Genomic DNA, 26359 nt, shown 5'->3' with positions numbered 1-26359 from the left:
TAATAAACCTTTACTGATTGAGACATTATAGGCTGCACTCTTAACCACTTCACTACCCTAGATGACCAGGGAACTTACCATTAACCTCTTTGACCACCTAGGAATTTGCCATTGGCACCCTCATTACCCTAGATCACATGGAGATGTTCTATTGACCCCTTCACTGTCATAGACCACCAAAGAATTTAGAATTAACCCCTTTAGTGTATATGACAATTAGTGGAACTGAAAAGAAACCACTTCACTGTCCTAAACCAACAGGCATTTAATCATTCAACACTTCACCACCCTAGACTAGTGTTTCTAAACCTGTGGTACATGTACCCAAGTTGCCATGTGCCACAGAGTGTGGGTTATGCAGGACTGTCCTAGCAGGGAAGGCAACTCAGACCAGAGGCCAGAAGAGCTCAGTGTCCCACCCCACATTGTAGAAAACATCATGGAAAGGGAGTGAGGTGAGTATTTGATTGTTATTTTCCTTTGCTATTTCGTATACTATTAGGCCACTATAGGATGCTATATTAAAGTGGGCTTTATTACTACTGGGGACACTATTGGGGGCATTTTTACTGCTGGGGCACACTAAGGGGACTTTATTATTACTGGGGTTACTAAGGTGTGCTTTAATACTACTGGGGGCACTATAGGTGTGGGCATTATTAATACTGGTGGCATTATTATGGGGCATTATTACTACTGGAGTTCATTCTGGTGAGTGGGGACACTATAGTAGATTTTCTTTTACTACTGAAGGTATTAAGGAGATCTTTACTACAACTGGGGAGTACTATAGAGGGGATTAATATTACTGGTGGCACTATGGTGGGCTTTATTACTACTAGGGCATTATAAGGGAAATTATTGCTACTGTGAGACTCTGGGGACCATTGTTAGTACTAAGGACACTATTGGGGACATTAATATCAGGCACACTGTAGATTATTGGGTGATAATTATAATTGGTGACAATGTAGGGGGCTCTATTACTGGTGAGGGGACTCTGGGACAGTATTATTACTATTGGTGTGACATATGGGACCACTGTATGGGGGAGGGCACCATGGCACAGTATCAGCTTTGCATAATTATTTGTGGAGCAAACTATATTTGTGCCAGTATTATTGTCAGGAACACTATTTGTTGTGCAAAATATTTGATGCCACTTTGTGAGCGTAATTATTAAAATTACTAGTACCACACAAATAGTGGAGGGGCACTATATGTGTGGTACTTATAATTTCATGGTAATGATCTAAATATGCAGTATTGGAGGTGGAAGAAGGATGACACTGTGGGGGCACCAGGATTGGGTGTTTGTGTTGAGAATGTTGTGGAAATGTGAGGAACGTAAGATGACTGTACAGAACACTTGGCCAAATGGAGAAGGGGAAATAGAACATCTAAAATCAGAGGAGACATAATTGCATGTAATACAGTAGATATGTAATGCTAATTTCTCCTGTAAGCTTGGTAGCACTAAATATAATAAATAAATAAAAAGCCATTCATCATGGGTCCAAATTTGATGTCCTGTCATTTAGACAGGAAGACAGAAAAACTCTGTGCTATTCTTTCCTTCAAATCTGAAGGGACTGCTGGTGTAGGCTCAGAACAAATCTTATTGTGGCATGAAAATAGCGTTTTTTTGTTAACATTTATCACTGATCACTTCCTTGAGGGTTCTTTGTTAGCAAATCTTGTCACTAAGAGGTACGGTACTTGGTGTGAAACGGCTGAGAAACGTTGCCCTAGTCCACTAGAAATTTGAAGCAATCCTTTTGCTACTTTAGCTTTATTACCACCTCCTGCACTACCCTAAAATAATAAATTAACTAATCATTACCAAATTTACTGCTCTAAGCCACAATGCTTATTAGCTTTACTATTCTATGCCACCAGAGATTTAATCATGATCTCTTTCACCAAATCTATACTTCCAGGGGTTAAAACATTAAACCATTCATTATCATAAACCATGGATAACCTCTTTCACTTCCCAATATAAAAAAAAAACTGTTAAAGATTACCCATTCTCTTTGTGTTTTATGCAAAAACCAATTTTGTTTATTTTCACCTTTTACATTTTCAAAATAACAAAAAAGGAAAAGGGCTCGAAGCAAAACTTTGGGCACCCTATATGGATAATACCTAGTGGCACCTCCTTTGGCAAGTATCGCTGCTTGTGTCACAGGGAGCTGGCGGCGTGCTCTTTATTCGCAGCGCCGCCGGCATCCTACACATACAGCGGAGTGAGGACGCGATCTGTGTCCTCGTCTCCATGGGGACCAGGGGGCGGGGAGGACGCCTCCTTAGTGGGATCTGAGCGCCGATATTAATGAATCGGCACTGAGCTATGTTATGAGCAATCAGAGTCACGTGATGCTGGCCACATCACGTAACTCACCTGTAGGGGTTATTTAACCCCTTAAGGACCTATGATGTACTGGTACGGCATGTTTCCAGAGTCCTTAAGGACCCATGATGTACCTTTACATCCTAACTTTAAAACTGGATTGCAGCGCAGCGGGGGTTAATAGGAACAGGATTTCCGCTAAAATATTTCAGCGGGCATCCTGTCACAACGCCAGGGGGGTCATGTGACCCCCCTGTATAGGAGATCGCAGCAAACCGCAGGTCAATTCAGACCTGCGGTTTGCAGCGGCGATCGGCGGTGCCATCGGGTCCCCTTGCGGCTGTAGGGGGGACCCGATGGCATGGAAGGCAGCGCGATGCCTAAGGAAGGCATCGCGCTGCCTTCCGGTAGCGAGCCTGTGAGATCCAGCCCCCTGGATCTCACAGGCCGGAAGCTGTATGAGTAATACACACAGTACTACTCATACAGCCAATGCATTCCAATACAGAAGTATCGGAATGCATTGTAAAGGATTAGACCCCCGAAAGTTCAATTCCCAAAGTGGGACAAAAAATAAAGTGAAAAAAAGTTTAAGAAATAAAGTTTTCCCCCCAAAAATGTAAAGTTTGAAGTAAAAATAAGAAAAAACTTAATTTTCCCAAAATAAAGTAAAAAAAATAGCTAAAAAATAGGGGGTCGTATCGACCGGCCCTGTAAACATATCACATGAAGTAACCCCTCAGATAAACACCGTAAAAAAATTAAAATAAAAACTGCTAAATAAGCAATTTTTTGGTCACCTTACATCACAAAAAGTACAACAGCAAGCGATCAAAAAGGCGTTTCCCACAAAAATAGTACCAAGATAACTGTCACCTCATCCCGCAAAAAATTAGCCCCTACCATGAGACAATCTCCCAAAAAATAAAAAAAACTATGGCTCAGAATATGGAGACACTAAAACATCATTTTTTTTGTTTTAAAAAAGCTGTTTTTGTGTAAAACTTACATAAATAAAAAAAAGTATACATATTAGGTATCGCCGCGTCCGTATAGACCGGCTCTATCAAAATATCACATGACCTAACCCCTTAGATGAACACCGTAAAAAAAAAATAATGTGCTAAATAAAACATTTTTTGTCACCTTACATCACAAAAAGTGTAATAGCAAGCGATCAAAAAGTCATATGCACCCCAAAATTGTGCCAATCAAACTGTGATCTCATCACACAAAGAATGAGACCCTACCTAAGAAAGTCGCCCAAAAACTGAAAAAACTATGGCTCCCAGAATATGGAGACACTAAAACAAACATGTTTTTTTTTTGGGTTCAAAAATTAAATCATTGTGTAAAACTTACATAAATAAAAAAAAGTATACATATTAGGTATCTCCGCGTCCATATCGACTGTATCTATAAAAAAAAAAATCACATGACCTAACCCGTCAGGTGAACACCATAAAAAACAAACAAAAAAAAACAGTGTTAAATAAACAATTTTTTGTCACCTTACATCACAAAAAGTGTAATAGCAAGCGATCAAAAAGTCACATGCACCCCAAAATAGGGCCAATAAAACCGTCATCTCATCCCGCAAAAATCATACCCTACCCAAGGTAATCGCCCAAAAAGTGAAAAAATTATGGCTCTGAGACTATGGAAACACTAAAACATGATTTTTTTTGTTTAAAAAAAGAAATCATTGTGTAAAACTTACATAAATAAAAAAAAGTATACATGTTAGGTATCGCCGCATCCGTGACAACCTGGTCTATAAAAATATCACATGATCTAACCTGTCAGATAAATGTTGTAAATAACAAAAAATAAAAACGGTGCCAAAACAGCTATTTATTGTTACCTTGCCTCACAAAAAGTGTAATATAGAGCAACCAAAAATCATATGTACCCTAAACTAGTATCAATAATACTGCCACCCTATCCCGTAGTTTCTAAAATGGGGTCACTTTTTTGGAGTGTCTACTCTAGGGGTGCATCAGGGGGGCTTCAAATGGAACATGATGTAAAAAAAAACAGTCCAGCAAAACCTGCCTTCCAAAAACCCTATGGCATTCCTTTCCTTCTGCGCCCTGCCATGTGCCCGTACAGCAGTTTACGACCACATATGGGGTGTTTCTGTAAACTACAGAATCAGGGCCATAAATATTGAGTTTGGTTTGGCTGTTAACCCTTGATTTGTTAGTGGAAAAATGGAAAATCTGCCAAAAAAGTAAAATTTTGAAACTGTATCTCTATATTCCAATAATTCTTGTGGAACACCTAAAGGGTTAACAAAGTTAGTAAAATCAGTTTTGAATACCTTGAGGGGTGTAGTTTATCGAATGGGGTCATTTTTAGGTGGTTTCTATTATGTAAGCCTCGCAAAGTGACTTCAGACCTAAACTGGTCCCTAAAAATTGGGTTTTTGAAAATTTCTGAAATATTTCAAGATTTGCTTCTAAACTTCTAAGCCTTGTAACATCCCCAAAAAATAAAATATCATTCCCAAAATGATCCAAACATGAAATAGACATATGGGGAATGTAAAGTAATAACTATTTTTGGAGGTATTACTATGTATTATAGTAGTAGAGAAATTGAAACTTGTATTTTTTACAAATTTTTGATACATTTGGTATTTTTTTATAAATAGAAATTAATTTTTTTAACTCCATTTTACCAGTGTCATGAAGTACAATATGTGACGAAAAAAACTAACTCCGAATGGCCTGGATAAGTTAAAGCGTTTTAAAGTTATCAGCACTTAAAGTGACACTGGTCAGATTTGCAAAAAATGGCCAAGTCCTTAAGGTGAAATAGGGCTGAGTCCTTAAGGCCAGCCTGCTGGCCACAGGTTGCCTGTGATTGGTCTTGCTACCCTCACCAGCATTGTGTATATCGTGTACTCTCTTTGGTTTGACCTCAGCATTATGTTTGACTTCGACCTTGTGACCTCCTTGGATTTCACGTGACCTTATGGCTTCTGACTCCGGATTGTGTTTTGACCTTGTTAATGTATTGCTCCCTTTGTACCTGCGTGACCTCCTGGCTTTGACTTTGGCTTGTCTGACTCTGTTATGGTAATCCTCTTACCTTCTTAGGCCCCTGCACGTATCTAAGCGAGAGACTGCCGCCAAGTTGTACGCCGTCGGTTATTACGGGCCGTGCAAGTAGGCAGGGACAGAGGTGGGGTGGAGTTTAGGGCAGAACTTATCCGTAGCATGAAAATGCACAGTAAATTTCAAATTGCACATGTTGCAATTTAAGAACTCCTCAAAGAGTGGTATGGCCGCCACATCACCCGACCATATAAACAGCAGGTCGTCGATGTAATGGCCATACCACTCCAGCGAGGGTGCCCAGGGATTGGTTGGGGAGAATAAAAATGCCTGTTCCCACCAGGCCATATACACGTTGGCCAGGGAAGGGGAGAATTTAGCTCCCATGGAAACTCCCGATAATTGCAGGAAAAACCTGTAACTGAACATAATTTTTTTTGTTTTAATAGAAAAAAAAACACATCGCACACGTAGCCCTGGAAAGGAATAGGAAAATCTGAGTACATAGCAAGATACCAACTTAGTTGTGACAGCTTGTAAACACTTTTTGTGGCCAGCCAAGAGTCTTTCAATTCTTGTTTGAGGGGTTTTCATCCATTCTTCCTTGCAAAAGTCTTCCAGTTCTGTGAGATTCCTGGGCTGTTTTGCATGCACTGCTCTTTTGAGGTTTATCCACAGATTTTCAATGATGTTCAAAACAGGGGACTATGGCGGTCATGGTAAAACCTGCAGGTTGCACCTTTTGAGGTAGTCTATTGTGGTGTTTGAGGTGTGTTTAGGATGATTATCCATTTGTAGAAGCCATCGTCTTTTCAACTTCAACTATTTTACAGTTGGTATTATGTTTGCTTCCAGAATTTGCTGGAATTTAATTAAATACATTCTTCTCTCTACCCATGAAATGTTCCCTGTGCCATTGGCAGAAATACAGCCCAAAACCATAATTGAGCCACACCCATGCTTAATAGTTAGAGAGGCATTCTTTTCATGAAATTCTGTACCCTTTTTTCTCCAAACATAACTTTGCTCATTGTGGCCAAAGAGTTCTATTTTAACTTCATCCGTCTACAATACTTTTAGGAGAGGTTTTCTTCTTATGATGTTTCCATGAAGGCCATATTTTTGGGCAGGTGTAGCTGAACAAAAGAACAATGTACCACAACTCCAGAGTCTGCTAAATTTTCCTGAAGGTCTTTTACAGTGAAGTGGGAGTTCTGATTTGCCTTTCTAGCAATCCTATGAGCAGCTGTCTCTGAAATTTTTCTCTTGACCTCCCCTGTTCCTGTTAACTGCCATTTCTTAATTACATTTCGAACTGAGGAAATGGCTACCTGAAAACACTTTGTTATCTTCTTATAGCCTTCTCCTGCTTTGTGGGCCTTATCCATTTTCATTTTCAGAGTGTTAGGCAGCTGCTTAGAAGAACCCATGGCTGCTGTTTCTTGGTTCAAGGTTAGAGGAGTCAGGGTATTTATAAAGCTTTAAAATTTGTATCACTTGGCCTTTCCTAATGATGATCGTGAATAAGCCTTAACCCTAAATGACTATTTAAGGTCTAAAAACCTTGGTCAAAGTTATCTGAGTTCTCAAACCTCCTTGGGTTCTCATACTTTTGCAAGATACTCCATTTTCACTCATTTTATCTTCAAACGTTTGCATACCAGTATATATATATATATATACAGTACAGACCAAAAGTTTGGACACACCTTCTCATTCAAAGAGTTTTCTTTATTTTCATGACTGTGAAAATTGTAGATTCACACTGAAGGCATCAAAACTATGAATTAACACATGTGGAATTATATACATAACAAAAAAGTGTGAAACAGCTGAAAATATGTCATATTCTAGGTTCTTCAAAGTAGCCACCTTTTGCTTTGATTACTGCTTTGCACACTCTTGGCATTCTCTTGATGAGCTTCAAGAGGTAGTCACCTGAAATGGTTTTCACTTCACAGGTGTGCCCTATCAGGTTTATTAAGTGGGATTGCTTGCCTTATAAATGGGGTTGGGACCATCAGTTGCATTGTGGAGAAGTCAGGTGGATACACAGCTGATAGTCCTACTGAATAGACTGTTAGAATTTGTATTATGGCAAGAAAAAAGCAGCTAAGTAAAGAAAAAACGAGTGGTCATCATTACTTTAAGAAATGAAGGCCAGTCAGTGCGAAAAATTGGGAAAACTTTGAAAGTGTCCCCAAGTGCAGTCACAAAAACCATCAAGCACTACAAAGAAACTGGCTCACATGCGGAACGCCCCAGGAAAGGAAGACCAAGAGTCACCTCTGCTGCGGAGGATAAGTTCATCCGAGTCACCAGCCTCAGAAATCGCAGGTTAACAGCAGCTCAGATTAGAGACCAGGTCAATGCAAAACAGAGTTTTAGCAGCAGACACATCTCTAGAACAACTGTTAAGAGGAGACTGTGTGAATCAGGCCTTCATGGTAGAATATCTGCTAGGAAACCACTGCTAAGGACAGGCAACAAGCAGAAGAGACTTGTTTGGGCTAAAGAACACAAGGAATGGACATTAGACCAGTGGAAATCTGTGCTTTGGTCTGATGAGTCCAAATTTGAGATCTTTGGTTCCAACCACCGTGTCTTTGTGCGACGCAGAAAAGGTGAACGGATGGACTCTACATGCCTGGTTTCCACCGTGAAGCATGGAGGAGGAGGTGTGATGGTGTGGGGGTGCTTTGCTGGTGACACTGTTGGGGATTTATTCAAAATTGAAGGCATACTCAACCAGCATGGCTACCACAGCATCTTGCAGCGGCATGCTATTCCATCCGGTTTGCGGTTAGTTGGACCATCATTTATTTTTCAACAGGACAATGACCCCAAACACACCTCCAGGCTGTGTAAGGGCTATTTGACCATTAAGGAGAGTGATGGGGTGCTGCTCCAGATGACCTGGCCTCCACAGTCACCGGACCTGAACCCAATCGAGATGGTTTGGAGTGAGCTGGACCGCAGAGTGAAGGCAAAAGGGCCAAGTGCTAAGCATCTCTGGGAACTCCTTCAAGACTGTTGGAAGACCATTTCAGATGACTACCTCTTGAAGCTCATCAAGAGAATGCCAAGAGTGTGCAAAGCCGTGATCAAAGCAAAAGGTGGCTACTTTGAAGAACCTAGAATATGACATATTTTCAGTTGTTTCACACTTTTTTTTTATGTATGTAATTCCACATGTGTTAATTCATAGTTTTGATGCCTTCAGTATGAATCTACAATTTTCATAGTCATGAAAATAAAGAAAACTCTTTGAATGAGAAGGTGTGTCCAAACTTTTGGTCTGTACTGTATATATATATATATATATATATCTATCACTTGGCCACTATATTGTAGTATCATATGAATTATATACTCAGTATTATTTTTGCACTTTACAATTTATAATAAGGTTGTATATCTACTATAATGGGGACACTATATGTGAGTATTATATTGGTTTTATATGGCAGTTTGTTATCTGTATATTGAATGGTTATATTTGCAGCATTGTGTTGGCAGTAATGTAGGCAGCATATCGTAGTTGTTTAGATACCATAAAGAGATATTATTTAGGTATTTTATGTCAGTACATACTGTCATAATACTACCTAAAAATGAAGACAGAGGACAGGCTACCAAGCATGATCACTGTTTATTAACATGACTCTAGAGAAAAAAGTCTGCAAACTAAGCAGATCTAAAAAAGCAAGTATGTGAGCTTGCAAGTGTATTTTGATCTAAAGTGTGTTTTGTTTTAAATGTGTGACTTGATTAACATATTTTTCAAACTATAAGGCTAATTTAATATTTGCGGTAGCCTTTTCCGGCAGCCTGCCAGATCCATCCTACTATAAGTCCACCGTGCTACCGGAAGTCCACTCTGGCCCCATTCACTAAAATGGGGACAGACTGGAGGTCTGGTTGCAGCACGGCAAACATGCCGAGAGGCAGCCGGAAAAAAACTACATCATGCTGTGCTGCGTAGTGAATGGGGCCGGAGCAGACTGCCGGCGGACGATGGACTTGCAGTAGCACAGATCCGGCAGGCTGTTCCCCCACCGGAACAGCCTGCAGGAAAAGGCTACCGCAAGTGTGAAAGTAGCCTTAGACACACCAAACTTTAAGGAGGACCCAGGATTTGGAGGAGGAAAATAATATTTTTCATCAGACCTCAGATCAAATCCCAAAATCAGCTCTATCAGCCTCAGATCAGACACTCAGACCCCCAAGCTCCATCAGCTTCAGATCAGACCTCCTGCTTTTTCCAACAAGATAGGGAAAAATGCCACACCTCACAGAACTCACTGGCACGGGTTCATGAGCTGTTTATGGAGCAGCAAACTGTGAGCAAGAAGTTATGGCTCCCCAGACTTCTCTACATTTGCGGCCCGCAAACGGCTGGTCAGCAATCCACAGCCGCCGGCCGTGTGCACCCCACATCACGGATGCGGACCCATTCACTTGAATGGGTCCGCAATTCGGGATACGCGGAACGGAGTCACGGAATGGAACACCGGAAGCACTACGGAGTGCTTCCTTGGTGTTTCTTTCCATTGTTCCGCACCGCAGATAAATATGACGTGTCAAGTTGAATGGGTCCAGCCCGCTGCACGGATGCACGGATGTTGCAGTCCCCAATACACGGAACAGCCGCACAACGGCCGTGTGCATGAGGCCTTACAAACAATGTTACTATATTATGAATGGGAGCTGTGGGAAGTGCCAAGTGACAGCAAACCCCATTTATTTTTATGGGGAGCATATTGAGCATGCTTTCTGCCAATTGGTTGGTTCGTAAGATCAGTTGGGGGTTCAGTAGATTCCTACTAATCAATTTATTTATTGCATGTCTATGTCCAATATGATGTAAAAAGACTTTCAGCTATATTAAGAACATTTAAGTTTTTCACATTTCAACCCTTTGAAAAAAATAAACTCTGTCAGTGACTTAGGAAACTGTATTGTGTGAAGCACAGAAAGCTTCTCCATGAAACGATTTCTTGTAAATGGAAACATCTGGTATTTCCCTGTAGTGCAGCTTGTAACTAGTGACCCATGGTTGGTTCTAAAGTTCAGAGATGAAGACTTGTGATTTGTGCACTGATGGCAGTATCCCATACAGGAATCTCTGATGACAGGCAGACATTTGGTCTGTACAGTGTCAATGGCACTATTGTCAGTTCTTAGTATGCTAAGAAGCACTTGGGGGCACTGTTAACTCTGCCCTCCCCTTCAGTCTCTTGGGTATGTTCTAAAATTATAGGGTAAATCATTCAATTACTGTATACTAAATGCAGATTTCAAGAGCAACGCAAGCAGATTAAACAGATCTATCTAATAGTCTTGTTATAGAAAGCAGCCATCAATCACACATTGCATAATACTATTTAATTACTTGCGGCATACAGTTGACCTTGAATATATTGTATATGGAGTCTAATGTATGAATGCACATCATGTGTGTTTTGTGGGCACTTTGTATACTATCCATTTTTTCTTAAGACGGCTTTACCTGTTTTGAAGGATATTATTCCTAAAATGTTCTTCCTCATTGTGTATTTTGGAGGAGAGTAGAAGTCTGGAGAGAATTAACATGAAGCAATCTAGCAGTGTATAAAACCCCTCTGAAGGTCATTTGATCTAGGTTTCCTCTCTGGCACAGCGATGGAATGAGCTGTTGACTGCCTGCAGCAGCACCGTGGGCTCCTCTTACAGATATCTACCTGAGAGCATCCTACGCCATTTAGCATAAAAGTCATTTGAGCTCTGGCCCCCTGTCTGCAACTCACTTATTTACTGGTAGCTGATAACTTTCTGGAACATAGAAGGCACCCACCAGCTTTAGAGAGATAGATGTTTGAGGTGAAAAACATTTAACCCCCTCCATTGGAAATAATTGGCTTGTTTATGATTTTCTCGGGCGCCAGATACCAATGAAATTGTGCATGGTAACAAACACATCAACCACTGGCACATTCCTTTGCGTTGCAGACCTTGCTACAGTGTGACATTCATTTCCTTCAACTACCTGCTTCAGTGGTGACAATTAGAAACTAGCCTGGATAGATTGATGTTTCTGTGGCCCTAAGGCTTTGCTACATATTTAGTCGAGTTTGTTCTCACAGCTAAAGAATATTTTAGGTATATTCATTTTAATAAGCTATGTGTCACGCAAGCAATAGAAAATCCTTCACTGTACCCATACACTAGTGGCTGATTCATACAGACAGGTATGCCGGGAATATGCTAACCTGATTTAGGATTCGTTGGTAGGGAGATATAATTCAGTGACAGGTTAAATAGTCTCTTCTACATGAAACCTCTTCTACTCTTTGACATAAAGATAGATAGATAGATATGTAAATTTTATATTTCTACTTGCTTTCAGTCCTCTGCGTTAAGCCCACACAGCACATGGGCTCTTTATGCTGACATAGCCAGAGGACTCCTAAGCGCTGCAATGTAATGGAGGGGACTCTTAAGAGCTCCAGGGCATAGATGCTCTGCAGGCTTGTAAGAAGGTTGCAAATACCCTTGCTCCTTTTACAAAGAAAACTAACTATCCCATTTCATGTTATTGTCCTTAATATGGTGGCAATATCACCCAGGTTCTACTGCTGAACTGTCATGTTACTGAACTCTGCAGAATATGCAAATATCCATTACAAATGTGATAATCTCTATGACATGCTATCTCATTATATCTCGCCGCACTTAATACACTGTGTGATGTGCCATGTAATGTACCATGTAATTTGCCTTATGCCACTGTTTTACACCAGCAAGGAAATGGGCATAGTTGTATATTATATATTGTGACATCACAGAGCCATAACATGGGAGAGATGACCTGGAAGTCATATACCTTTAGGCAGGATATCAATGGGCGTTGCATTCATAATGGTGGTAAACCGCGCTATCTATTATCTCAAATGCACTGTTTGTGATAGACACTGCAATGTGAACTTCTGGCAGGAATCGGCTAACTGACAGAAACGCAGCAGTGCTGGGCTCAGTGAGGGGTCAGTGGATGGGTTATGTCCAAGTCATCTGCAGGGAGCCCCTGTGGGAGCCAGTGTAGAGGATGGGAGTGGCAGTGGCTCTGATGTAGTGTAGTTGTAATGTCATAGTGTCCTACCTCAAGATAATCGCTCCTTGGGGACCATTATAGTGAAAGTTGTAGCACTGAATAATGAGGCCAGACTTGAATGTAACAAAGTCCTTGAAAATACAGACAGTAGCAGCAGGCTTTAGTGCAATTCTTTTCTGGCACAAGCTGAGGAGGTATGGTGGCAGGTTGGATGGCTGCAGTTTCAGCACTCAGATGTTACTGGCCTAATGGTGGTTTGGTGATAAGGGTGTATTTGGCCTGTTTTCCCTCACTTTGCAGCAGAGGCAGCAGAAGCTGGATGCAGCCATTCAGTCTGCTGTCTCCTATCCCAAGACTCCTCTTGAGTCCTTCTTCAATTCTGGGGAGTGAGTGTTCTAGAAGCTGCTTCCTCACTCTCTGGCAGGAGAGGGTCCTCCACATCCCCTCTATGCCTCACTCAGAAGCTAGATTCCCCTGATTCTACCTGGCTCAACCTCCACCTTGGCAGGAAGTCAGCCTAGCCCACGTCTACCAAAAAGGGGGAGAAATGGAATGGTAAGTTCCATTTCTGTTACCGAACATTGTCAACCATACTCCATCTGCTAGTGAAATATGTATAACGTACAGTCAATAAGTACAAAATAGTAATACCCCCACTCAGGGGTATTACATATCCTCACACTGGGAGCACTTTCAAAATCAATATATTGATGTGCCTGACAGCAACACATGGTCAGTAGTATACAGGTAATATTTTGAGATGCTGGAAGTCACTGCAACTGGAGGGAGAGGAACCCAGCTGACTCCTGTATGTTAGTTAGTTAGCAAGTAGTGGTAGGTATCTCAAGTTAGCAAAATACATCCTGGCCTAGAGAGAAAGCAGTTGAGCGGGAGGCCAGAGCAGGGGTATCCGCCTTGCTCTTCCTATGGAGAAGCCAGGTCAGGAATACAGACCAGCACATTTGCTGCAAGCAGACATCTGTAGTAGAGTGCAATTTGGACTTTGTATGTCAGTGTGTCATGGAATGACAGATTCCATGACCAGGCACATACATAGAAATCACTGGGCCCCATAGCAAGAATCTAATTTGGACCCCCATGCCCCATTCATAGCCCCTCCCACTACCCATTCATGGCCAGTATATACAGCCGTGTATTGATATGTGAGGTATGAGGTATAAATTACAGCTCATACCTCACATATCAGTACACTGTTGTATATAATATATATCTGTACACACTGCTTTTATATACCTTGTAACTCACATATCAGTACACTACTAGTTATACTACATGCCATTGTCCACTGCATCCATCATACTGTATAATAGATGCAGTGTGTATATATATACAGTACAGACCAAAAGTTTGGACACACCTTCTCATTCAAAGAGTTTTCTTAATTTTCATGACTATGAAAATTGTAGATTCACACTGAAGGCATCAAAACTATGAATTAACACATGTGGAATTATATACATAACAAAAAAGTGTGAAACAACTGAAAAATATGTCATATTCTAGGTTCTTCAAAGTAGCCACCTTTTGCTTTGATTACTGCTTTGCACACTCTTGGCATTCTCTTGATGAGCTTCAAGAGGTCGTCACCTGAAATGTTTTTCACTTCACAGGTGTGCCCTGTCAGGTTTAATAAGTGGGATTTCTTGCCTTATAAATGGGGTTGGGACCATCAGTTGCGTTGTGGAGAAGTCAGGTGGATACACAGCTGATAGTCCTACTGAATAGATTTGTATTATGGCAAGAAAAAAGCAGCTAAGTAAAGAAAAACGAGTGGCCATCATTACTTTAAGAAATGAAGGTCAGTCAGTCCGAAAAATTGGGAAAACTTTGAAAGTGTCCCCAAGTGCAGTCACAAAAACCATCTAGCGCTACAAAGAAACTGGCTCACATGCGACCACCCCAGGAAAGGAAGACCAAGAGTCACCTCTGCTGCGGAGGATAAGTTCATCCGAGTAACCAGCCTCAGAAATCGCAGGTTAACAGCAGCTCAGATTAGAGACCAGGTCAATGCCACACAGAGTTCTAGCAGCAAAATCACATCTCTAGAACAACTGTTAAGAGGAGACTGTGTGAATCAGGCCTTCATGGTAGAATATCTGCTAGGAAACCACTGCTAAGGACAGGCAACAAGCAGAAGAGACTTGTTTGGGCTAAAGAATACAAGGAATGGACATTAGACCAGTGGAAATCTGTTCTTTGGTCTGATGAGTCCAAATTTGAGATCTTTGGTTCCAACCACCGTGTCTTTGTGTGACGCAGAAAAGGTGAACGGATGGACTCTACATGCCTGGTTCCCATCGTGAAGCATGGAGGAGGAGGTGTGATGGTGTGGGGGTGCTTTGCTGGTGACACTGTTGGGGATTTATTCAAAATTGAAGGCATACTGAACCAGCATGGCTACCACAGCATCTTGCAGCGGCATGCTATTCCATCCGGTTTGCGTTTAGTTGGACCATCATTTATTTTTCAACAGGACAATGACCCCCAAACACACCTCCAGGCTGTGTAAGGGCTATTTGACCATGAAGGAGAGTGATGGGGTGCTGCGCCAGATGACCTGGCCTCCACAGTCACCGGACCTGAACACAATTGAGATGGTTTGGGGTGAGCTGGACCGCAGAGTGAAGGCAAAAGGGCCAACAAGTGCTAAGCATCTCTGGGAACTCCTTCAAGACTGTTGGAAGACCATTTCAGGTGACTTTCTCTTGAAGCTCATCAAGAGAATGCCAAGAGTCTGCAAAGCAGTAATCAAAGCAAAAGGTGGCTACTTTGAAGAACCTAGAATATGACATATTTTCAGTTGTTTCACACTTTTTTGTTATGTATATAATTAGGCATGTGTTAATTCATAGTTTTGATGCCTTCAGTGTGAATCTACAATTTTCATAGTCATGAAAATAAAGAAAACTCTTTGAATGAGAAGGTGTGTCCAAACTTTTGGTCTGCACTGTATATATATCTAGTGTACATACAGGTCCTTCTAAAAAAATTTGCATATTGTGATAAAGTTCATTATTTTCTGTAATGTACTGATAAACATTAGACTTTCATATATTTTAGATTCATTACACACAACTGAAGTAGTTCAAGCCTTTTATTGTTTTAATATTGATAATTTTGGCATACAGCTCATGAAAACCCAAAATTCCTATCTAAAAAAATTTGCATATTTCATCCGACCAATAAAAGAAAGTCAACCTTCAAATAATTATGTTCAGTTATGCACTCAATACTTGGTCGGGAATCCTTTTGCAGAAATGACTGCTTCAATGCGGCGTGGCATGGAGGCAATCAGCCTGTGGCACTGCTGAGGTGTTATGGAGGCCCAGGATGCTTCGATAGCGGCCTTAAGCTAATCCAGAGTGTTGGGTCTTGCGTCTCTCAACTTTCTCTTACCAATATCCCACAGATTCTCTATGGGGTTCAGGTCAGGAGAGTTGGCAGGCCAATTGAGCACAGTAATACCATGGTCAGTAAACCATTTACCAGTGGTTTTGGCACTGTGAGCAGGTGCCAGGTCGTGCTGAAAAATGAAATCTTCATCTCCATAAAGCTTTTCAGCAGATGGAAGCATGAAGTGCTCCAAAATCTCCTGATAGCTAGCTGCATTGACCCTGCCCTTGATAAAAAACAGTGGACCAACACCAGCAGCTGACATGGCACCCCAGACCATCACTGACTGTGGGTACTTGACACTGGACTTCAGGCCTTTTGGCATTTCCCTCTCCCCAGTCTTCCTCCAGATTCTGGCATTTCCGAATGACATGCAACAGTCCAGTGCTGCTTCTCTGTAGCCCAGGTCAGGCGCTTCTGCCGCTGTTTCTGGTTCAAAAGTGGCTTGACCTGGGGAATGCGGCACCTGTAGCCCATTTCCTGCACACGCCTGTACACGGTGGCTCTGGATGTTTCTACTCCAGACTCAGTCCACTGCTTCCGCAGGTCCCCCAAGGTCTGGAATCGGTCCTTCTCCACAATCTTCCTCAGGGTCCGGTCACCTCTTCTCGTTGTGCAGCGTTTTCTGCCACACTTTTTCCTTCCCACAGACTTCCCACTGAGGTGCCTTGATACAGCACTCTGGGAACAGCCTATTCGTTCAGAAATTTCTTTCTGTGTCTTACCCTCTTGCTTGAGGGTGTCAATGATGGCCTTCTGGACAGCAGTCAGGTCAGCAGTCTTACCCATGATTGCGTTTTTGAGTAATGAACCAGGCTGGGAGTTTTTAAAAGCCTCAGGAATCTTTTGCAGGTGTTTAGAGTTAATTCGTTGATTCAGATAATTAGGTTAATAGCTCGTTTAGAGAACCTTTTCATGATATGCTAATTTTTTTAGATAGGAATTTGGGGTTTTCATGAGCTGTATGCCAAAATCATCAATATTAAAACAATAAAAGGCTTGAACTACTTCAGTTAGTGTGTAATGAATCTAAAATATATGAAAGTCTAATGTTTAACAGTACATTACAGAAAATAATGAACTTTATCACAATATGCATTTTTTTTTAGAAGGACCTGTATATATATTTGCTTGAGAAAGGCTCAATTGTAGAGCCGAAACGTTGCCACATTTTGGGTGAATAAATCTTTTGGATTTTGTTTTGTCCCACACTTGAGTGCTGCTCTCTTTTCTACATGTGACTACAGGGAGTGCAGAATTATTAGGCAAGTTGTATTTTTGAGGATAAATTTTATTATTGAACAACAACCATGTTCTCAATGAACCCAAAAAACTCATTAATGTCAAAGCTGAATATTTTTGGAAGTAGTTTTTAGTTTGTTTTTAGTTTTAGCTATTTTAGGGGGATATCTGTGTGTGCAGGTGACTATTACTGTGCATAATTATTAGGCAACTTAACAAAAAACAAATATATACCCATTTCAATTATTTATTTTTACCAGTGAAACCAATATAACATCTCAACATTCACAAATATACATTTCTGACATTCAAAAACAAAACAAAAACAAATCAGTGACCAATATAGCCACCTTTCTTTGCAAGGACACTAAAAAGCCTGCCATCCATGGATTCTGTCAGTGTTTTGATCTGTTCACCATCAACATTGCGTGCAGCAGCAACCACAGCCTCCCAGACACTATTCAGAGAGGTGTACTGTTTTCCCTCCTTGTAAATCTCACATTTGATGATGGACCACAGGTTCTCAATGGGGTTCAGATCAGGTGAACAAGGAGGCCATGTCATTAGATTTTCTTCTTTTATACCCTTTCTTGCCAGCCACGCTGTGGAGTACTTGGACGCGTGTGATGGAGCATTGTCCTGCATGAAAATCATGTTTTTCTTGAAGGATGCAGACTTCTTCCTGTACCACTGCTTGAAGAAGGTGTCTTCCAGAAACTGGCAGTAGGACTGGGAGTTGAGCTTGACTCCATCCTCAACCCGAAAAGGCCCCACAAGCTCATCTTTGATGATACCAGCTCAAACCAGTACTCCACCTCCACCTTGCGTTTTCCACACGCTTCTTGCGACCCTGTTGACTATTTCGAATGAAACGCTTGATTGTTCGATTATCACGCTTCAGAAGCTTTGCAATTTTAAGAGTGCTGCATCTCTCTGCAAGATATCTCACTATTTTTGACTTTTCTGAGCCTGTCAAGTCCTTCTTTTGACCCATTTTGCCAAAGGAAAGGAAGTTGCCTAATAATTATGCACACCTGATATAGGGTGTTGATGTCATTAGACCACACCCCTTCTCATTACAGAGATGCACATCACCTAATATGCTTAATTGGTAGTAGGCTTTCGAGCCTATACAGCTTGGAGTAAGACAACATGCATAAAGAGGATGATGTGGTCAAAATACTAATTTGCCTAATAATTCTGCACTCCCTGTATAGGATAAGTTTTAGCCCTTAGTTGTTTCATAGTACATCGGTGCTGCCTCCAGTTTTTTTTTGTATATATACATATATATATATATATATATATATATACACATATATATACACACACATACTATCAGAAGGACCCAGCTTTGCATGGGTACATTTCATCTATTTCATTTAGTTTTTGTGTCATTAAAAGATTTCGACAGTATCTCCCATAAGAGTGACCTCTACAGCACCCTGCCCCCTTAACAGTGAACTCCACAGCCCCCTACCCCTTAACACTGACTCCCCTAAAGTTCCCTGCCTCCTTAAAATGGGACCTCCACAGCAGCCCACCCCCTTAACTTTGACCTTCATAGCAGCCCGTCCGTTTAACAGTGAGTTCCACAAAACCCCAAACCCTTTACAGTAACCTCAACTGGGGTCCACCCCTTTAACAATGACCTCTACAGCACCTGCCGCTTAACACTGACTTCCAAAGCAGACGGTCCCCTTAACTGTGACCTCCACTGTTCCCTGCCCCCTTAACAGAGACCTGCACAGTGCCCACCCCTTTAACAGTGACTGCCACAATACCCTGCTCTTACTGTCACAGTACTCTGTTCTCTTAACAGTGACCTCCACAGTTCCCCACTCGCTTAACAGGGACCTCCACAGCAGCTTCCCCTTTAACAGTGGCCTCCACAGTCCCCTGCCCTCTTAACAGTAACATCCACAGCTAACGCCCCTTTAACAGTGACCTCCACAGTACCCTGTCTCCTTAACAGTGATTTCCACAATGCCCGCACCTCTAACAGTGAACTCCACAGTGGCCCGCCCTTTATTTGTGACCTCCACAGCAGCCCGCCTTTTATTTGTGACCTCTGCAGTAACCCGTCTCGTTAACAGTAATTTCCATAATAACCCACCCTCTTATACAGCTTTTCTCTTAGCATCTGACAACAATTGTCCAATTGTCTTACAGTGCATTATTTTCTTTAATTGACAGTATATAAAACCCCACAGAATTAGTATACACTTAAAGGGAACCTGTCATCAACTTTATGCTGACCGTACTGAGGGCAGTATAAAGTAGTGACAGACATGCTGATTTCAGCGATGTGTCACTCATCAGCTAAAAGTAAGTGGTTGCCGAGAACCAGCATCATTACCATTACAGCCCAGGCCTTGAAAAGAGTCAAATCTACCTGAGAACTGTCCCGGTTATTCATAATCTCCTGCTCTCCCGCCCATCTGCTGATGGTTGGCAGTTCTTTCCTAGAGAGAAAGGGAGAAAACTAGGTAGAAGACTGTCATCAGCAGGTGGGCAGGGAGAGCAGGAATTCATGAATAACCATGACTCAGGTAGATTTGACTCTTTTCTAGGCCTGGGCTGTAATGATTATGATGCTGGTTCTCAGCAACCACTTACTTTTAGCTGATGTGTGACATCACAGCCCCCCACCACTTAACACTGACCGCCCCCACAGTGCCACGTCTCTTTAAAATGGGATGTCCACAGCAGCCCACCCCCCAAACTTTGAGCTTCACAGCAGCCGGCCCTTTAACAGTGAGTTCCACAGCACCCCACCCCCTTAACAGTGACCCAGAGGGGCCCACCCCCTTAACAGTGACCTCTACAGCACTTGCCCCTTAATACTGACCATAGGTTACAGTCCCCTTAACTGTCACCGCCACCATTCCCAGCCCTCTTAACAGAGACCTCCCAGCGACTGCCCCTTTAACAGTGACTGCCACAGTACCCTTCTCCCTTAGCAGTCACCTCACAGTACCCCACTGTATTAACAGTGACCTCACAGTACTCCATTGCCCCTTTAATAGTGGCCTCCGCAGTCTACTCCTCCCGTAACAGTGACCACCACAGTGCCCGCCCCTTTAACATTGACCTCCACAACGGCCTGCTCCCTAAATAGTAACATCTACAGTGCCCTCTCCTTTAACCGTGACCTCCACAGTGGCCGCTCCTTTATTAGTGACCTCCACAGTACCCGTCTCCTTAACAGTGATTTACACAATAACCCGCCCCCTTAACAGTGAACTTCACAGAGCTCTGTTCCCTTAAAATGTGACCTCTATAATACTCCGCCCCCTTAATAGTGACCTCTACAGCACTCCGCTCCTTAACACTGACCTCTATAGTGGACCGTTCTCTTAATTGTGAGCTCCACAGCAGCCTACCCATAGGGTTGCCAGAGGTCTGGTTTTAGGCTGGACAGTCCAGCTTTTGGACTCCCCGTCCTCTGTCCGGCACAGGGCCTGGATGGACAGGAGGATGTCCTTTTGAACAGCTCACTCTCAGACAGCAGCACTGTGCTGTCTGAGAGTGAGCTGCAGGGAGAAAGTCACCCTCCCTCCCAACCCTGCAGCTGACAGAAGTAGATTTTTATCATAATTTTTTCAATACCAGTTGGCTGCAGAGTGGGAGAGGCATGGCTTAACTTGGTCATAAGTGTGGCTTAGTAGGATCTGGGGTTTTTAAGTCCATCTTTTGAGGGTGGCCTGAATGGGCACCCTACCTGCCCCCTTAACTGTGACCTCCACGGCACTCCGCTCCCTTAACAGTGTCATCCACAGCACACTGCCCCTTTAAAGGAAATCTGTCACCAGGATAATCACTATTGAAGTAAAGCCATGGCCTAATAGCACTTAGTACCTTATTTCTAGATTTGCTTTTGTTTCAGCAATAGATGTTTTCTATCTTCTGAAAATCCAGTTTATTTGGTATGCAAATGAGCCAGTAAGGTGCCCAGAGGGGTGTCACTCTTGCAGAAAGGAGCCCAGGCATGCCTCCTGCTAGTGCCCAAGCCCGCCCTCATGCTGGGAGCAGGGAAAAGGGGGGCAGAGTTATGGCTTAAAAGGGATGTAGGAGGAGTGGGTGGACACATTGTGGCAGGAGACGTGCCTGGGCTCCTTCCTGCAAGAATGACATCCCTCTGGGCACCTTACTGGCTCATTTGCATACCAAATAAACTGTCCAAATATACTCGAGCTGGACAATAATGAGTGTAATTAGGGGACTGGGCCTTTGATTTACTGCAGACCCCTTTTCCCCACGGGTCCCATAGCAGCTGCGTGATCTTCCTGTATTTCAGGTATGCCATTGGCCATAATGTGAAGAGGCGCCAAGTGCAGTGTGTGCGGAATGTGCCATGAGGAGAACTGCCATGGCCTGTAATGCAGCATAGCCATCTTCATTGCTATAAACCAAAGTGCCAGACCAGAGAGCCTCCTGTAAGAACTCTGTAACCATAAAATTTCTGCCCTATGTAAGTTCAGTAAAAGCCTTTCCCCAATTACCACTATGTCTGTCTGTTCCTTTTGCCAACGTTGAAGGAACATGGGTGCCACATATACTACTCACGGGCTAAAATGGTCCTTATGAAAAATGTGTTATCCTATCCTTGTATGCTTGCATTGTCCACTGACCACATCCTCTGATCTGCTACCTAGTGCCATATAGTAGACCCCCTTCCCTTCTTTTCAGGGAATCCCATGGCAATACTTCTACCTAAATGAATGATTGCAATGAATTTTAGACACATTCAGTCAGCAGGCATTTGCTTCTTCTTTAAACGAGTTGTGGATAATAGAAGTGGCTAATTGTCCTAAATTAAAATGCAAAAATTGCAAAAACCTACTGCAACACATTCAAAACTGTGGAGAAGACCAATCATAGAGGCGAAGAAAAAACTGAGGATAAGAGGGGTTCACCTACCACTGATGTTGCTTTCCCATGCTGAGGCACCCATTTCCCACACCCACATTGTAAACTAAATACCTTGAGGGTCACTATTCTACCCTCAAATTATCAAATTTTGTTTTAAATCTAAATGTAGGTATGTACATCTTGTCCAAAAATCACTGCAAAAAATGCACCCGGGCAGTTGAGTGGTAGGAGCCCATGCGTGCCAAAACACCATGACGTGGTGCATGAGGGGCTCTGATATGTTCCTGACTGGAAGATATTGGCAAAGTTCTCAGCTTTTTACATCGGCCTGAGAAATTAGCTAGTATAGTCAGTTGCGTATTATTTTGGTGCATTTTTTGCAGTGATTTTTGTTTTGTATGTATATTTTTTTCATCTGCACAATGTATCATTTTGTGTAAGAGGTTCATGTGGTGCATGCGGTCCGCCCCGACATCCTCCATCCTCCGGACCGAGCGCCATCTTGGAGTCCCCAGCGCGATGCTCCGCGCTGGGGACTCCAAGATGGTGCTCGGTCCGGATGATCATTTGCATATGAGGCGATGAAATTAATGGAGAGCGTAGCGGCCGAACGGGGGGTCCATTTGAAAAAAAAGTGTCGTATAAGGTCGTATAAGAATTTAACACACTATTTTCTGATGAAAGGTCCTCTTTAAGTGGCCACATGGGCATTTTAGTTATTTTAGATGCTAAAATGTGCTTCTTTGTATCAATAACAAAACTTTTTAGCCTGTAGGAGAGATTGCAGAGTGAGGAAAGCTGGTTCCCCGAAGAAGGAAGTAAGGAAAAGTTGTTGGAGGTGCAATACAGTAAATTAAGAGTTCGGAGACTGGAGAACTGAGCAGAGGAGAACAAGGTGCAGGCCACCAAGGAGAGAACTCAAAGGTAGCCAAATTACCATAAATCACCAGGACAACATGAGAACAGTAGGAGGGCAGCAATAGCCTCCCATTTTGTTTGCAATAGACTCTAGAACAGTGGACTGGTCGCATAACGTCCAAGTCAGTTGGTTCAGAGGCAGCAAAGACATCAATGGCATGTGTCTGCACAGAAACCTTGCCTTGCAGAAGGCACTTGGTTTACCAACGCAAAGTAGCAGGTAGACCTGCTTGAAACTATGTCAATGCTCATGTCTGTTGCATCTGGAGAAGGCAGTGTAACAAGCAGGTAAGCATGGCACATGTCTGCAGAAAGGTGAAGCCAATTGAAGGAGGCACCTGGTGTACCAGCATCAAGTAGTAGGTAGAACTGTGAATTGTTATCAGGACCTACTGTAACCACTATGCTCAGGGTCAATGCCTGCATGCTGTCTGTCTGGAAGAGTCAGTGTTACAGTCAGCAAAGCCATACAGGGCAGCTATATTCAGAGAAGCCAAGCCAATTATAGAAGACTCTTGGTTTACCAACTTTAAGTAGTAAGTAGAACTGCTCGAGACTGTGAGTTGTTATTGGATTTGGAACCTACTATGATTACAATGCTTGGCTAAATGTCCGTGTGCGCTGTATTTGGAGGAGTCATGGATGAAAAAAGTTGCAAGCCAATTTTACGAAAGCTATTCCATTGCATTAACATTAATACTTTGAGGAGCTGAATCTGTCAATCGCAGTAGTGGTTAACTACCACTCAGACCTGTGCAGCATGCTTGCTGTGAAGCTCCATCTGTAGTGCATCCCTGATGATGCTGGGAAATTTGATGCTGCTACTGAAGGGTAGTGAAGGGCCATTTCATGACCCATTGAGTCATATAGGTGGCAATAGATTGGTGTCTCGGTGTGGACAGAAACTGGTCGGACCTTTCATGGCGGTTGAAGTCCTTGGGTTAAAAAACGCCTGATTGGCGAGCTTCCATTTAAGGCTAAAGAAATCAATAAAGCCATGGTTCAACGTTTCACCAGTGTTTTGTGTCTCTGGAAAGTTCAATTTCAAGCTTAAAAAAATGATAAATGATTTAAAAATATTTGATTGCCTACATGCCTGTATCACTGACCACCCCACAATTTAGTACATGAAAAGTGGATGTGGAAGAAGAAGGTATGGGAACAATGTCCTAATTGAGAACACACCCTACATTCATAGGAAAAAAATGACGTTTCTCAGTTTACATGTTTATCATGCATATGCCAAGTGCTTATTACTGTTTCACAATATTGTAATAAGCGTTTTTAGACATAACACCAAATTGCCTACTTTGTGTTTTTGTATGAATTTGTGCTCAACAACAAATGCCCTATTTACCATCAACCTAGCCATATGAGGGTTTGTTTTACACGGGGTAGGTTCTATTTTTAAATGGCACTATTCTGTGGTACATTAGGTGAATTATACAGGTGCATCTAAATTATAATGTCATTGGAAACTTTATTTGAGTCATTTAATTCAAAAAGTGAAACTCATATATTTATATTGATTCATTACAGAGTGATCTATTTCAAGCATTTATTTAATTTAATGTTGATTATGGCTACAGCTAATGAAAACCTAAAAGTCAGAACATTATTAGAATATTGTAAAAAAATTTCTAATATTGTAGACTCATGGTGTCACACTCTAATAAGCTAATCAACACAAGACAACTGCAAAGGTTTCCTAAGCCTTTAAATGGTCCCTCAGACTCAGTAAGCTACACAATCATGGGGAAGGCTGCTGACTTGACAGATGTCCAGAAGACAGTCATTGACTCCGGTCACAAGGAAGGTAAGCCTAAAAAGGTCATTGCTAAAGAAGCTGGCTGGTAACAGAGTGCTGTATCCAAACATATTAATGCAAAGTTGAGTGGCAGGAAAAAGTGTGGTAGAAAAAGGTGCACAAGCAACAGGGATAACTGCAGCCTTGAAAGGATTATCAAGAAAAGGCCATACAAGAATTTGGGGGAGATTCACAAGGAGTGGACTGTGGCTAGAGTCAGGGCTTCAAGAGCAACCACACACATGGACATGGGCTACAACTGTCGCATTCCTTGTGTCAAGCTACTCATGACCCACTCAGAAGTGTCTTACTTGGGCTAAGGAGAAAAAGGACTGGACTGTTTCTCAGTGGTCCAAAGTCCTGTATTCAGATTAAAGTAAATTTTGCAGTCCCGTCTCATTCATCATTTTCTACACCAGTTTTTGGTGTAGAAAATGGCTTAAATTTACACCAGCAAGGGAGCTGGTGAATAAGTTTGTTGCATGGCCTGCTGGAGGAAGCGTCAAAGTTATGTAGAGGCCTGTACCTCCACATAACTTTGGTGCTTCCTCCAGCAGTACAGAGACACTTAAAGCCGGCATTTAAATCGCCAGTCTTAATAAATGAGCCCTATAGAGTATAAAAACATTAAATAGTTTTTTTTTTATTTAATAAAAATAGAAAAAAAAAAACTTTTGCCAATATATATATATATATATATACAGACGTGGACAAAATTGTTGGTACCCTTTGGTCAATGAAAGAAAAAGTCACAATGGTCACAGAAATAACTTTAATCTGACAAAAGTAATAATAAATTAAAATTCTATAAATGTTAACCAATGAAAGTCAGACATTGTTTTTCAACCATGCTTCAACAGAATTATGTAAAAAAATAAACTCATGAAACAGGCATGGACAAAAATGATGGTACCCCTAGAAAACACAGAACATAATGTGACCAAAGGGACATGTTAATTCAAGGTGTGTCCACTAATTAGCATCACAGGTGTCTACAACCTTGTAATCAGCCATTGGGCCTATATATATGGCTCCAGGTAATCACTGTGTTGTTTGGTGATATGGTGTGTACCACACTCGACATGGACCAGAGGAAGCAAAGGAAAGAGCTGTCTCAAGAGATCAGAAAGAAAATTATAGACAAGCATGTTAAAGGTAAAGGCTATAAGACCATCTCCAAGCAACTAGATGTTCCTGTGAGTACAGTTGCACATATTATTCATAAGTTTAAGATCCATGGGACTGTAGCCAACCTCCCTGGACGTGGCCGCAGGAGGAAAATTGATGACAAATCTAAGAGACGGATAATCCGAATGGTAACAAAAGAGCCTAGAAAGACTTCTAAAGAGATTCAAGGTGAACTTCATGCTCAAGGAACATCAGTGTCAGATCGCACCATCCGTCGTTGTTTGAGCCAAAGTGGACTACATGGGAGACGACCAAGGAGGACACCATTGTTGAAAACGAATCATAAAAAAGCAAGACTGGAATATGCCAAACTACATGTTGACAAGCCACAAAGCTTCTGGGAGAATGTCCTGTGGACAGATGAGACAAAAATCGAAGTTTTTGCCAAGGCACATCAGCTGTATGTTCAC

This window comes from Bufo gargarizans, chromosome 1, assembly GCF_014858855.1.
Source record: "Bufo gargarizans isolate SCDJY-AF-19 chromosome 1, ASM1485885v1, whole genome shotgun sequence".
NCBI classification, from domain to species: domain Eukaryota; kingdom Metazoa; phylum Chordata; class Amphibia; order Anura; family Bufonidae; genus Bufo; species Bufo gargarizans.
The sequence above is the reverse complement of the archived record's forward strand: the minus strand, read 5'-3'. Positions refer to the sequence as shown.